This window comes from Rosa rugosa, chromosome 6 (genome assembly GCF_958449725.1).
Source record: "Rosa rugosa chromosome 6, drRosRugo1.1, whole genome shotgun sequence".
NCBI classification, from domain to species: domain Eukaryota; kingdom Viridiplantae; phylum Streptophyta; class Magnoliopsida; order Rosales; family Rosaceae; genus Rosa; species Rosa rugosa.
In genome coordinates, this window is record NC_084825.1 from 44,152,011 (window position 1) to 44,166,274 (window position 14,264).

Genomic DNA, 14,264 nt, shown 5'->3' on the forward strand with positions numbered 1-14,264 from the left:
TTGTAGAAACATTGACCACTTAATGGTGGATTGAGAGGTAAAAGTACCTTAAGCTCAATCTTCTCATTAAGTACATAAGTGCTCAACGTTCTACTCTCCACCTTGGGAAGCACATGATGGATCTCCGTGGATGTGGGAGGAGAGAAAACCTTTGTCTCTTCAACTTCTTTATCATTACAATGCATTAAAGGACTCTCTTCCTCCTTGGGAATATCGGCCTCAACAATTAAGGGAATATGGTCTAGCTCTTCAAGCTCCACATCCTCCTCACTAAACAAGCTATCCTCTTCTTCGGAATCATCTTCATATTTCTCTTCTTCATTGTGAAGATTAGATTTCCAATATTGCACCGGTTCCTCCGAAGTGTAGTCTCTCAACCCACTTGCTTCAAAATTTATATAACCAAGCACACTTTCTTGTACATGAACATCACTCTCTCGATCTTGAAGAGGCAACTCTAGCTTATGATGCTCATAAAATACTCCTTCTCTTGAATTAGGCTCTACTTGGTCAAAGAAAGAATCTTGCTCATGAGAAATGATGAAGGGTGGCTCTTGTGCAAAACTAGGCTCAAGTTGCTCATTGAAATGTGAAGTCATTTCTTGAGAAGCTTGCAATTGAGCATTGAAGGTTTCCAATTTAGCATGCAACCGAGCTTGGGAGGCTAGACATTGAGCTTGGGAGGCTTGCAATTGAGCATTAGAGGCTTCCAGTTGAGCTAGTTGTTCTTCAAGTGATGGCTTCCTAGGCTCAAAAGCTTGCTCTTGTGGATATGCTTCGGGTACAAATGTCTCTTGATACACCTCCATCTTGTACTCATACTCTTGCATAAAATCCGGGTACTCAAATCTCAAAGAGCATTCAAAAGGTGAGTGCCACGGAGAATTACACAAGGCACAAGCTTGGTTGTAACAAGGCATAGGACTCTCGGCATAGGGATTCCATTCTTGATAACCTTCACCATTATAACTTTGTTGCTCATATCCCCTAGGATCATCCCATCCATAACTCCATCGATCCATAACTCAAAGTGATAATAAAAACAAGTACCTATGGATTCCCAAGAGTGAGATTAGTAAACAAAATTCAAAAGGAAAATAGAAAAATAAGCACACAAAACATAACAACTAATTAGAATAACAAATTTTATTTTTTTTTTAATAACAAAGAAACAAAAATATGCCAAAGTGACCTAGAACCGATTTACCAAGGGATTAAAGCTATTAAACCCTAATCCCCGGCAACGGCGCCATTGACTTGTATACACATTTACGCAAGCGCACGTATCATTGTCAAGATAGGGAAGTATTATGCCCAAAGTTATCGTACCACGGGGATTAGTGGCTAACCCACAATCCTTGGGTAATCGGAAATAGAGACACTAAGCAAACAAAAGAAAATAAATAAAAATATTACTCTAAGGCACCAAGCCTTAGCAATGCTTGGCTTTGGTTTGCACCGAAGCCTAATCAAAACTATGAGCCTAGTGATGACTATTTACAATGAAGTAGAAAGTGTCACCGAAAATGTAATTTGCATTTCTAACAACTAAAGTGCAAGAATTTAAATGAAAACTTTAATTAACTACTAAATTAAATAAAGGAAAGAAAAGTAAGAAATGATATAAATATGGGATTGGTAGTTAGGGATGAGTCCTTACACTAATTCAATGCTCTAGATGCTAATTTGATTTACGTGCAATTTATTAAAGATGGTAGAAGCCGTACCCAAGGCTTTTCAAGGCTTAAGGGCCGAAATTCCCTTTCATGGTATTCCTACTCCGGTTCAAGGGCCGTAGGAACTCACTTGACATGAATTAGAGCCGGTTCAAGGGTCACTAATTCACATCAAGAGGCCTAGAGTTCGAGGAATTAGGCAACTAAGCTCACCATAACCGCGATCAAGCTAATCATGTAGTGAACCATGCTTGTATTTCCCACAATTATTAAATCGGGGTTCTAGCTCTAAAATCTAAGGATGTCATCTCCTAAATTTTAATCTAGACTTATTAAAACACATACTCAAGAGTTGACAATTCCTAAGCATGCATTCTAATCGATTATCACAAAACACAAGCATCCAATAATTAACAAATTCCATATATAAATTAAATTAAGCATCCATTACATCAAATTTGGGCTAGGGCACACAACCCTAACCCCCAACAACAAAACTACTCACTACCCATCACCAAACTAATATCAAAATACATAATTTAAAGAGGAACAAAGTGAAGAGAAGTAAGAGTAACAAGAACAAGCCACAAATTGCTATAAAAGCAATTATGACTAGCCTTGATTTATGGCTCCCCACTTTTACCCAAACTTAATAATGATGAAGCTTTTGATGCTTGGGCTTCCCCTTTGAATCTTGTGAAATTGATGAGAAGATGGAATTTTAGTGAGGTGGATCTTGGTGAGGTGAATTTTGGTGAGGTAGATCTTGGTGAGGAGAAGAAATTTTGGTGAGGAGATCTTAGTGAGGAGAAGAAAAGATAAGGAGGGATTTTGGTGAAGTAGATCTTGGTGAGAAGGTGTGAATCTTAGTGAGGTGAAGAATAGAGGGAGAAGAAAGGGAAAGAGAGCAGCCCAAAGGGTTGCCTCTGTTTTGGTGCGGCTGCTGTCGGTCTCTCCTCCTTCCAGAGATGATGAGGGTAATATATATAGGCTATATATATGTGGTCTCGGTGGGTCAAGAAGAGGTGAGGGAATGTGATAAGAAAAGGGCCATGTGTGAAAGGAATGGCTGATGGGATTTTTTTTTGGTTAGTTGAAATGGGGAACACGTGCAGCACATATATGGCCAAAACATGTTTAATTAATCAATCCTTACTTAATTAAACATCCATGCATCAAGATTTATTTCCCTTTTTTTTTTTCACTTTTCTCCTTTTCTTTTTCTTTCTTTCTTCATCTTCTCCGTCTTCTTTCTTCTCACTTTTCAATGAATTTCTGCAAATACTATCAGAGGCAATTGGATTCTGCTCCCTTAATGGTGTTGACCACAGTTGATCCGCATTGACTATTTCATCATTTTGTCGAAAACTTCAATTTGCTCCAATTTCACACTATTTTCTCTCGTTTCCGCAATTCCGCTTATTTTCTACAAAATAAATAAAAATAGATTAATTACATATTAATTGACATGGGATTGGCTTATTTATAGTATTTTAGATATAATTACACGCATATAAATGCGTATAATCAGCTGGAGACAGATCTCTTGAATATGCTCTGTAGTTGGGTACTTAACTCCCTTGTCATAGTAAAGCTCCTTGAGGATTCTTAGTTGATCTGTAGTAGGAACCCACCTGGTACTGCTTCGCCTGAAATGCATGTTGGCACAACTCCTGGCTGCTTTATTGCTTCCTTCATCCTCGATTTGTTGCTGGATTTGTGGTTCCAGAGGTTGCTGGATTTGTGATTCCATTAGTTGATGGGTTTGCAGTTCCATTGGTGATGGGTTGAGAGAATGTGAGAATTGAAGAACGTTGATGATGAGTGTTCGACAGAGATTGCTGTTAGAAGGACTGAAGATTTGAGAGAGAAGGGTCGAAGATTTGAGAGAGAATGGCTGAAGATTTGAGAGAGAAGGGCTGAAGATTTGAGAGAGAAGGGCTAAAGATTGAGAGAGAAGGACTGAAGATTTGAGAGAGAAGGGCTTAAACGCTGAAGAAGTTTTTGGCGTGAACAGTCTCATCCCCAGAATGCACCTATTTAAGGAACAAGGCATGCAAATCTCCACCGTTGGATGGACAGTCTCGGAGAGTCAAACTACGCGTCAGATTAAAGTCGCCCTAAAACGCGGAAAAGAAAAGTTTGTTGTCGCGTGTGGAGCGCGTGAGGGAACCGGAGGAATCTCGAGGAGCTGTGACCGACAAGCTTTAGCCGAAAGTAGATATGATTTCCGTAAATCACGGAAAAGACAAGTCGTGGCATGTGGACTGTGCAAGGGCACATCACGGATCAATGCCCTCAACTGTAGCTGTGGTTGGAGGCCCGATGGGCCGGATTACTGAAATAGTTTTGGGTATTTCATGGGCCAGACTGACGAAACAATTGAAATAAATAAAAAGAATTGTATGGATAACAACGAGAACAGCTTGTGCTCGAGTGGTTGAGAGCTAAGCTCTTGTACATGAGGTCTGAGGTTCGACCCTTGCCTCCCTTTTATTTTAATTATGTTCGCTTATGACATAATAAATATAACATGTGTACATATATTATTGAGAGCAGCTCTTGCTCCAGTGGTTGGGAGCAGAGCTTTCTTGCAGCAGGTTAGGGTTTCGAACCTTACCTCCTACAAATATTTTTGGATCTTGTATATGCTCGGTATATGGATGTATATACGGTCAGTACGGTATTCATACAGTATGTGAAACTTCATACCGTAGCCGAGCCGAAGGCAGCCAAACAGTACGGCTGAGCCGAGCCGAGCCAAAGGTTGGTGGGCCGAGTTTTCCGCCCAAATTGGTTCGGGCCTGTTCGAAATGCGACTGGTTCTGTTTCTTCGGCCCAAATTGCCAGCCCTAGTGATTAGCCCAAGTCATCATCACTGAGTGACATGTTTTATTGGCGTGCTTTTGAGAATGATTTGTGTTGAGTGATGCATCTCTATTGTTGTATAGAATATTGCATGCTTATGACTGTCCCAGTGGCTTTGTGTGGTCATGGGCGAAGATCCGACCGTTGGATCTTCGTATAATTGCTAAACAGTGATTAGGGAGGCGATTCGTGAGAATCCGTCCGTCGGATTTTCGTTTAAATTTGTGAAGATGTTAGTAAGGACGATTCAGGAAGATCTGACCGTTGGATCTTCGTGATGATTTTTGGAGGGTGATCCTAAAGGCGATCCGTGAGGATCCGACCGTTGGATCATCATTTAATTTCGATCCGACCGTTGGATCTTCGTGATGATTTTTGGAGGGTGATCCTAAAGGCGATCCGTGAGGATCCGACCGTTGGATCATCATTTAATTTCGATCCGACCGTTGGATTGTCGTTTGAGTATGTTTTTGAGTTATTGGCTAAGTTAAGGTCATGTTTGATTAGGTGATTGACAGTCTTCCTTGGATGAGCGGTTTCAGTGTGTATTGTGTTAAATTGAAGACGCAACAGGAATATCGAGGTGAGTAAATCGCACATGGTTCATTTACGAACCGAAATTCGGTGATTTTATTTAATTGTGAATTTGTGGAAATTGTTTTATAAAAATAAATATTTGTTTTAAATTATATGGACTTGCTCAACTACGGTCCATAGGTAAGTAAAATGTATTTGAACTATAAAAAAATGAATTTCTAGATTTTAATGCATGTGAACTATAGTTGGTATTAGTGGTCATTCTTGTGTGGGTGACTACGTATATATATATTTACGTGGAATATATATTGGATGGTGTGATATTGGGTGAAGTATTGATATGGTTAAATGAGTTATTATTCAAGCATTACTCTTTAGAAGATATAAATTATCTTATATGTTGAGTTGATTATGATAAAGAGTAATTGAGTAAAGTGCGATAGTTGAGTCGTTGAGATGAATTAAATGAGGAGTCGAGTGATTTGAGGCAAATATTTTCATAAGGGTGAACCTTGGCCAAAGTGACACATTACGATTCAGTTAGAGCTCTAGTCTGTCTGCCTTTGTACTGCTGGGGGGATAACCTTGAGTTATCGTATGCCCTTGAGTACACTATACTGCTAGGGGGATAATGTGAGTTATCGTATGCCCTGGAGTATAATATACTGCATGGGGGATTAAAATAAAAATCGTATGCCCATGAGTATACATTTGTGTATTAGAGAGAGAACGTGTAGTTGTGTTGTGGTGGTCATTGTGAGATGTGAGTTGATTGATGCTTGAAGTGACGTTGTACACTTCAATTATTATGCAAAAAAAAAAAAAAAAATGTTTGAGTTGATTTTATGCTTGAGTTGATTTGTTACTTTTAATCGTGCAATCCTTTCATTTACTCATACGAGCTTTGCAAAAAGCTTACCGGGTTTGTATTGTTGCAATCCCGGTACACTATTCAAACGGTGTAGCGGGTAATCCTACAGGTCAGGAGAACCAGGGCGGTGATCGGGCTGCTTAGAGTTGTGGTACTTGAGTTACAACATTTTGTGAGGTTTGTTATGCTCATTTAGAGCTTTACAATTTTACTTTGTAAGAGTGTGAGTTGTAATAATTAACTCGAGGTTTTCGAGATTTGAATTTTGAGTGGTGTGAGGCATGGTTGTTTCTGAGAAAAAAATTCAGAACGTTTATTTGTTTAAGTTGTTAAATTCATGTTTCGGATTTTGAATTTGTTATTCAAAATTCGGGGTGTGACAATTGTTTGGTTGCATCTATTTAGGATTTGAAATGTGTAATAAATTAAGAAAGTTTAAAACAAACAAAAAGATAAAATAGAAAAAAGTCTTGTTTTGGAAATAAAAATTGAATACTACAAAGGAATTTGTAAATGACACATATTTTGGTGGAAATTGAAGTGAGAAATTTAAATAACGAATTCCTTCATTTTTTTCCACAGAGAAATTTAAAATTACGAATCTGATAATGCCAAACGAGGGTATTGGCTTTTAGGAATTATGAAATCCTCACTTTCATTTAAATTCCATCATTTTTTTCCTCATCCAAACACTGAAATTCCATCTTTTTTTCCTCATCCAAACACACTCTAAAGGATAAAATTGAACCGAAGATAATCTTATGGTTAGATAAAAATGACCTGAATCACGACAGTTTTCAAGTCAAAGGTCGAGAAAGACGTGGTAGATAAAGCAGTGCAAAGCAAGAAGGATGATGTTGATGAGAATGAAATCCTTCGCAGTCTTTCTCCTGATCTTCGAGTTCAGATAAAAAAGGAAAAGGATGCGAAAGAGATAGATTCGTGGCTAAGAAAAAACCACCTCGACCCAGACGGCCCTGATCTTCATTTTAAGTCCAATATCGTGAAAGCAGTAGAAGAAAAACGTAAACAAAATCCAGAATTTGACTTGGATCCGAATAATATCCTCTCAATTGTTCCCGATGGTATTAGAACTGAAATCACGGACATGATATATAGGTCGATGGCTAGGCTGAAGCAGGTAAGTTACTTGAAACATATATGCCATGGCCATGTTCTTTTTTTTTTTGGTAAAATTCGTAAAGGTTTAGAAGATAACGCCATTTGTGGGACTCGAACCCACCGACTTTGGCCATGTATGATAATTGATATTTGCTCTCTACTTTTGAACACATATATATATATATATATACATATATATATATATATATACACACACACACACTCGTATTCTATTTTTAAGCAAGCAGCTTAAAGGTGAAGTGTAAGTATGAAAGTAGAGTGTTAAAAATTACTCCTCATAAATAATTAAGATTTCAATGATATATTCACAACTGGATTCTTATCCTTTATATTATTATGTGATCATTTATAATATATATGTTCAAGGAAATCCCGATTATGTGTCTGGCCCAAACTCTAGGTTACTTGACCTAGTGGTAATAAGATTTAATTAGAAGGATCTAGAATCCTAATCAATGTAGAATTACTTTCCTTGTATGATTGAGATTCTATGCATTGTAATCCTCTATATAAAGAGGCCCCTATTATCAATGAGAATACACAGCAAATTCCTCTCAATTTCAGTTTCTCTACAACACGTTATCAGCACGAAGCCCTAACCCTGAAAACCCTAATTTCGTAACCTTCAAAATCCTGAAACCACCGCCCCACATATCGAAGCCCTATTCCCAAGGAGCCCAGAACCGGCGGCGGAACCACCGGAACCGGCCGGAAACCCCCTGAACCGGCCGTCGGAAAAATCGGACCGACCCCTGCCTTGTGCCTGCCCTGTGCCTGCCCCTGCGAGCCCTGCCGAGCAGCTGCCGAGATCTGCCGACACCTGCCGAGCCCTGTGCCTGCATCTGCCGAGAGCTGCCGAGACATCTGCCGAGACCTGCCGAGACCTGCCGAGACACCTGCCGAGACCTGTGCCTGCCCCTGTCGACATCTGCCGAAAGCTCCGCATAGCACCTGCCGACACCTGCCAAGCACCTGTCGAGCACCTGCCGAGACCTACCGAGCACCTGCCGAGCAGCTGCCTGCCAGCCCTGCACATCTCCTGCACAGCCTCCGAACACCTCCTGCACAACCCCTGCAGCAACCCTGCATAGCTCCGGCCACCACCTCCGGCCACCAGTTTCCGGCCACTTTTCCGGCCACCTCCGGCAACCTTTTTCCGGCCACCTCCGTCGTCTTTTCCGGTCAAGATTTCCGGCTATTTTTCAAGGTAAACTTTTCTAAAAGTTCCCGTTTTTGAAGTTTTTCAATTTCTTCTTCTTTTTCTCGGGGACTTCCAACATCCCTTATTCTACCCCCCTTTCTTCTTCATAGGGGAGACCAAAAGCCGAACTGTGGGGGTTCGTGCTCACTCCGAGCTTAGAGCTTGTAGAGTCCTCCAAACTTAGAGTTTGTTAAGAAGAAAACGATCGACCACTTACATCGTCGTTTCGATCTAATCCAAAAACCCCTCTTGGAATCGGATTTTCTTGGAAGCGACTACGCTCAGAAAATCCCTAATTTCTTGGAAGCGACTACGCTCAGAAATTTTATAGTTTTTCGTGGTAGCCTTTTTCGCTCCGAAACTAACCCTATTTTCTTGTTGTTTTTCAGGATGAGTAACCTGAACAAGTTGAGCTTCGCTCCACTAGAGACAACAGGCGCAGGATACCACAAGTGGGTCCGTGATGTGCGCCAGCATCTTAAGGCTGATGGGATCCTGAGTACGATCCAAGAGCCAAGTCAGGACGTGCGTACTCCTCAACAAGCTGCTGCTTTTGAAGCAAATAGAGCTACGAGAGAGGCGAATGAAGCCAAAGCCATCATTCTCATGACAAGGCACATGAATGACGCGCTCCAAAATGAGTACCTCAATGAGGAAGACCCAAGAAGACTATGGGTAGAACTCGAGCACCGTTTTGGCAACGTCCGTGATTCCCTGCTTCCAGACTTAGAAGTGAGATGGTCTAGCCTCCGCTTCTGTGATTTCAAGTCTGTACTTGACTACAATTCAGAAGCACTTCGTATCAAGTCTATGATGGAATTCTGTGGACAGAACATCACTGATACGATGTTGATCGAGAAAACTCTCTCCACCTTCCCCGTCTCTGCATTGATGATAGCCAAAAACTATCGGATTGATGTCAATGCCAGACGCATCACAAGATTTCATGAGCTAATTGGTGCCTTGAACGTAGCTGAAAAGCACGACAACATACTTGTGAAGAACTATAACTCCAGACCCGTGGGAACCAAGTCAATTCCGGAGTCTAATTATAGTCGCGCCTCCAAGGGAGGACGCAAGGAGCGAAACCCTAAGAGTAGGGATAATTCTGGACGTTCTGGTCCATATTCTCACCCTAAAGAGGAAGGAAATCGCCAAGATAGGCGTGCACGGAACCGTGGAGGTAAACGTGTGAAGAGAGAGAGAGACCAAGCCTCCGGTTATGGTGGTAACGCCACCAAAAGCAATAACCGCCAACAAAACGCTCCCAGAGTGCCTCGATCAAGGGAACCTGACCATAATGATGCTTGTCTCAGATGTGGATCAAGTGGACATTGGGCAAAGAAGTGTACTGCATCCCAGAACGTTGCAAACGCATACAAGTTGTATCGTGAAGCAAGGGAGGCAAATTACATGGAACAAGAAGATCAAGATGGAGATCTCGATCTAAGGGTGGAAGACTACAAGGATCAAGACCCAGAAACTGGCGATTTTGATTAAGTCTTTTTATTTCCAAGAGATGTAGGCAATTGCCATATTATTTTTATAGTAGATGCCAATGCTATTAGTCTTTCTTCAAAGTAGGCGTACTCAATGTGAGTGTGATGTCTAGGACGGTTTTGAGATAAGTGGTACTTAAGTGAGCCTCGCTCCACCGACATCTCTCTACTCACCTGGTCACATTTACATTGGAATTACCGAAAGGAGTTAGACGACTACCATTGTTTTGCATTAACTAGTTTATTGGATTAGATTTTCTTTGGTTAAAGAAACGATGATGTAATTCCGTTTGGCTTATTAATAAAAGTTGAGTTCTTTTCTTTATGACTCCTTTTTAATTACGAGCTTTTCTTTTAGGAATGGATGAACTTCAATGTCTTGCGGATAGTGCGACTACGCACACCATTCTACGACATAGGCAATTATTCTTGGAGATGTTGCCTACATATTCATCTGTGACTACGATGGCTGGGCCATCAGGTTTAGTTCAAGGACATGGAATGGCCCAATTCCATTTGCCTAATGGCACCTTGATTAAAGTCACTGAAGCTCTCTATGCTCCTAAGGCAAATCGAACCTTATTGAGCTTTAAAGATATTAGAGCCAACGGATTCCATGCGGAAACGCATAGTGAGAACGGAATAGAATTCCTTTGCATTACCTCTAATGATTGCGGAAGAAAGCGCATCTTAGAGAAGCTTATGTGTCAATCTAGTGGACTTTATGTCACTACAATTCGACCAATTGAATCCCACAATATCATAAGAGAAGATCTCTTGGATTCAGACACATATTGGCTTTGGCATGACCGACTAGGACATCCTGGTCGTGATATGATGCTTCGTATACTAAAGACTTCACACGGACATCCATTCTTCAGAGTGAGAAGAAGCAAGAATCGAAAATTGATTCCAGGACTTAGCAAGACCGCAACAATTGCAGCATCTGGAGCTGCAGCCGTCTTGGGGCGCCATAGGGCTACCCAAGTCCCATGTGATGACGCCATTAATGGCGCCAACCATGAGCATGACGCCATGGTTGTTCCTCCTAGTGGCCATAACGCCACACACACCAATTTCCATGGCTCTAACGCCATAATGGGAGATGTAGTCACACACTTTGCTTCTAATAACGCTACAGACGCTCAGACCCAACCAAAATCTTCATTGGTTGCTTCTAAGGCCCCTCGCTCTTTCTGAAAAGCCTGTTCATTCGGGAAATTAGGACCGAGACCGTCCTACGCAAAGGATCCCAAAATACTCATTCCGTTCTTACAGAGAATCCAATGGGATATCTGTGGACCCATTCAACCACCATGCGGACCTTTTAAATACTTTATGGTTTTGGTTGATGCGTCGACAAGCTGGTCACATGTCGCGCTACTGTCCACTCGAAATGCTGCTTATGCTAAACTCCTCGCCCAGATTATCCGTCTACGGGCCCACTACCCTGACCATCCTATTAAGTCAATTCGACTTGATAATGCTGGGGAGTTTACATCGAAAACATTCGATGACTATTGCATGTCACTGGGGATTGATGTAGAGCATCCAGTTCCCCATGTTCATACCCAAAATGGTCTCGCAGAAGCCGCTATCAAACGACTACAGATGATAGCACAGACATTGGTTATGGGCACCAATCTCCCTGTTTCTGCTTGGGGATATGCAATATTGCATGCAGCGACGCTAATTCGTCTACGACCCACTGCCACCCAATCTTACTCTGCGTTACAGCTAGTGACTGGGTACGAGCCCGATATCTCGCACTTACGCATTTTTGGGTGTGCCATTTATGTGCCTATTACGCCGCCACAGCGTACTAAGATGGGTCCACAACGACGAATGGGCATTTATGTTGGATATGAATCTCCAACGATCGTCCGCTACCTTGAACCCTTGACAGGCGATCTCTTTACCACTAGATTTGTGGATTGTCACTTTGATGAGACAGTCTTCCCATCGTTAGGAGGAGATAAGAACACATCTGTTCAACAGGAACGACAGGAATTCTCGTGGTCTGTCCCCACTATGTCTCATCTCGATCCCCGTACCGCACAGTCCGAACTTGAAGTGCGAAGAATAATCGAGCTCCAGAACGTAGCAGACACTCTGCCTGATGCGTTTTCTGATGTTGCCAAAGTGACGAGATCACACATACCTGCTGCAAACGTGCCTGCAAGGATCGATGTCCCAAATACTGGACATCACGCCTCTCCTGTGACACCAGGAGATGGCGCCATTGCCCAACATGGCAATGATGTGGCATCTATGGCCGCAGGTCCCGCAAGAAAGCGCGGTAGACCGATTGGTTCGAAGGATACTCGCCCTAGAAAGAGAGCGAATGAGGCACAAACAAATCCTTTGATCATCGATACTCAAAATCCATCCCATGAGAATGTTCCGGATTATGGTTATGTCCAAGAGACATCATTGGGGGACGCCTCAATGTCAGAACCTATCCCTGAGAACGTAGAGATCTCTGTTAATTACACTAGTGTACATGGGACGTGGGAAAGAAACTCCATCATCATTGATGATGTATTCGCGTATTCAGTGGCGCGTGAGATTATTGAGACCGATGACATCGAACCACGCTCCGTTGATGAATGCCAACGTAGAGCTGATTGGCCAAAGTGGAAAGATGCGATCCAGGCAGAACTTGATTCTCTAGCGAAAAGAAAGGTATTCGGACCGGTTGTGCCAATACCGCCCAACACCAAACCAGTTGGTCACAAATGGGTATTCGTTAGAAAGCATAATGAGAAAAACGAGATTGTAAGGTACAAAGCTCGCCTTGTGGCGCAAGGTTTCTCACAACGCCCTGGAATCGACTACGAGGAGACCTATTCTCCCGTAATGGACGTCATAACGTTTCGCTACCTTATCAGTTTGGTAGTTTCCGAAAAACTGAACATGCAGCTTATGGATGTGGTTACAGCGTATCTATATGGGGATCTAGATACGGAGATATACATGAAGATTCCAGACGGAATTCAGTTACCCAAATCAAGTGGCTCTAAACCACGGAGCGCGTTTGCGATTAGATTGAAACGCTCACTATATGGATTGAAACAATCCGGACGGATGTGGTATAACCGTCTAAGTGACTACTTCATTGGAAAGGGATATGTCAACAATGAACTGTGCCCATGTGTGTTCATAAAAAGGACAAGTTCCGGATTTGCAATAGTAGCGGTTTATGTCGATGACATGAACATAATTGGCACCCTTAAAGAGTTAAGGGAAACCGCTGAACACTTGAAATCCGAGTTTGAGATGAAAGATCTTGGGAAAACACGGTTTTGCCTCGGTTTAGAACTTGAGCACCGTAGAGATGGTATCCTGATTCATCAATCAGCTTATACCCAAAAGATGCTTAGGCGTTTCAACACTGATAAGATTAAGCCTTCAAGCACCCCAATGGTCGTCCGCAGTCTTGATCCAAAGAAGGATCAATTTCGTCCAAAAGATGACGATGAAGAAGTGCTAGAGGCAGAGGTGCCCTACCTAAGTGCAATAGGCGCATTATTGTACTTAGCTCAATGCACAAGACCGGATATCTCATTCGCTGTGAACTTGCTAGCTAGATATAGCTCTGCGCCTACACGACGCCATTGGACTGGTGTTAAAGATATCTTTCGATACCTAAGTGGTACGATCGATATGGGCTTGTTCTATCCCTACAGAGAGAAGATGGATTCGGACCCATCAAGTGCCAGGGACGCCACACATAGTGGACTGCGTCCCCTATCCCCATCCCAAAACGATATAAGTGTTTTGGAAGGTTTTGCTGATGCTGGGTACCTCTCTGACCCACACAAAGGTCGCTCCCAAACTGGTTATGTTTTCACCATGGGAAAGACCGCGATATCTTGGAGGTCTACAAAACAGACCTTAGTCGCTACTTCTTCGAATCATGCAGAGATTATTGCTCTTCACGAAGCAGTTCGTGAATGTATATGGCTTCGATCCATAGTTACGCATATTCGAAGCAATTGTGGTTTGAAGTCTACCACAGATGAGCCAACGAGCATTTATGAGGATAATGCTGCTTGCATTGAACAAATGAAGCAAGGCTACATCAAAGGCGACAACACCAAGCATATATCGCCCAAATTCTTCTACAATCAGCAACAACAGAAACTCCTCAAGATCAAAGTGAACCAGGTTCGATCTGAGGACAATGAGGCAGACTTGTTTACTAAGTCATTGCCCAAATCCACGTTCGAGAAACATGTGGCAAGAATTGGCTTGCGGAAATTATCTGAACTCCCATGATCGTAGTCATCAGGGGGAGGCGCAGACATCAGGGGGAGATGTCTACATGTTCACCTCGAAACGTGAAGGGTGTGTTGTGCTCTTTTTCCCCTTTGACCGAGGTTATTTTTGTCCCACTGGGTTTTTGTTACTCGGCAAGGTTTTTAATGAGGCAACGAGAGAAGCACCACGTTTGGACGACACAAGGG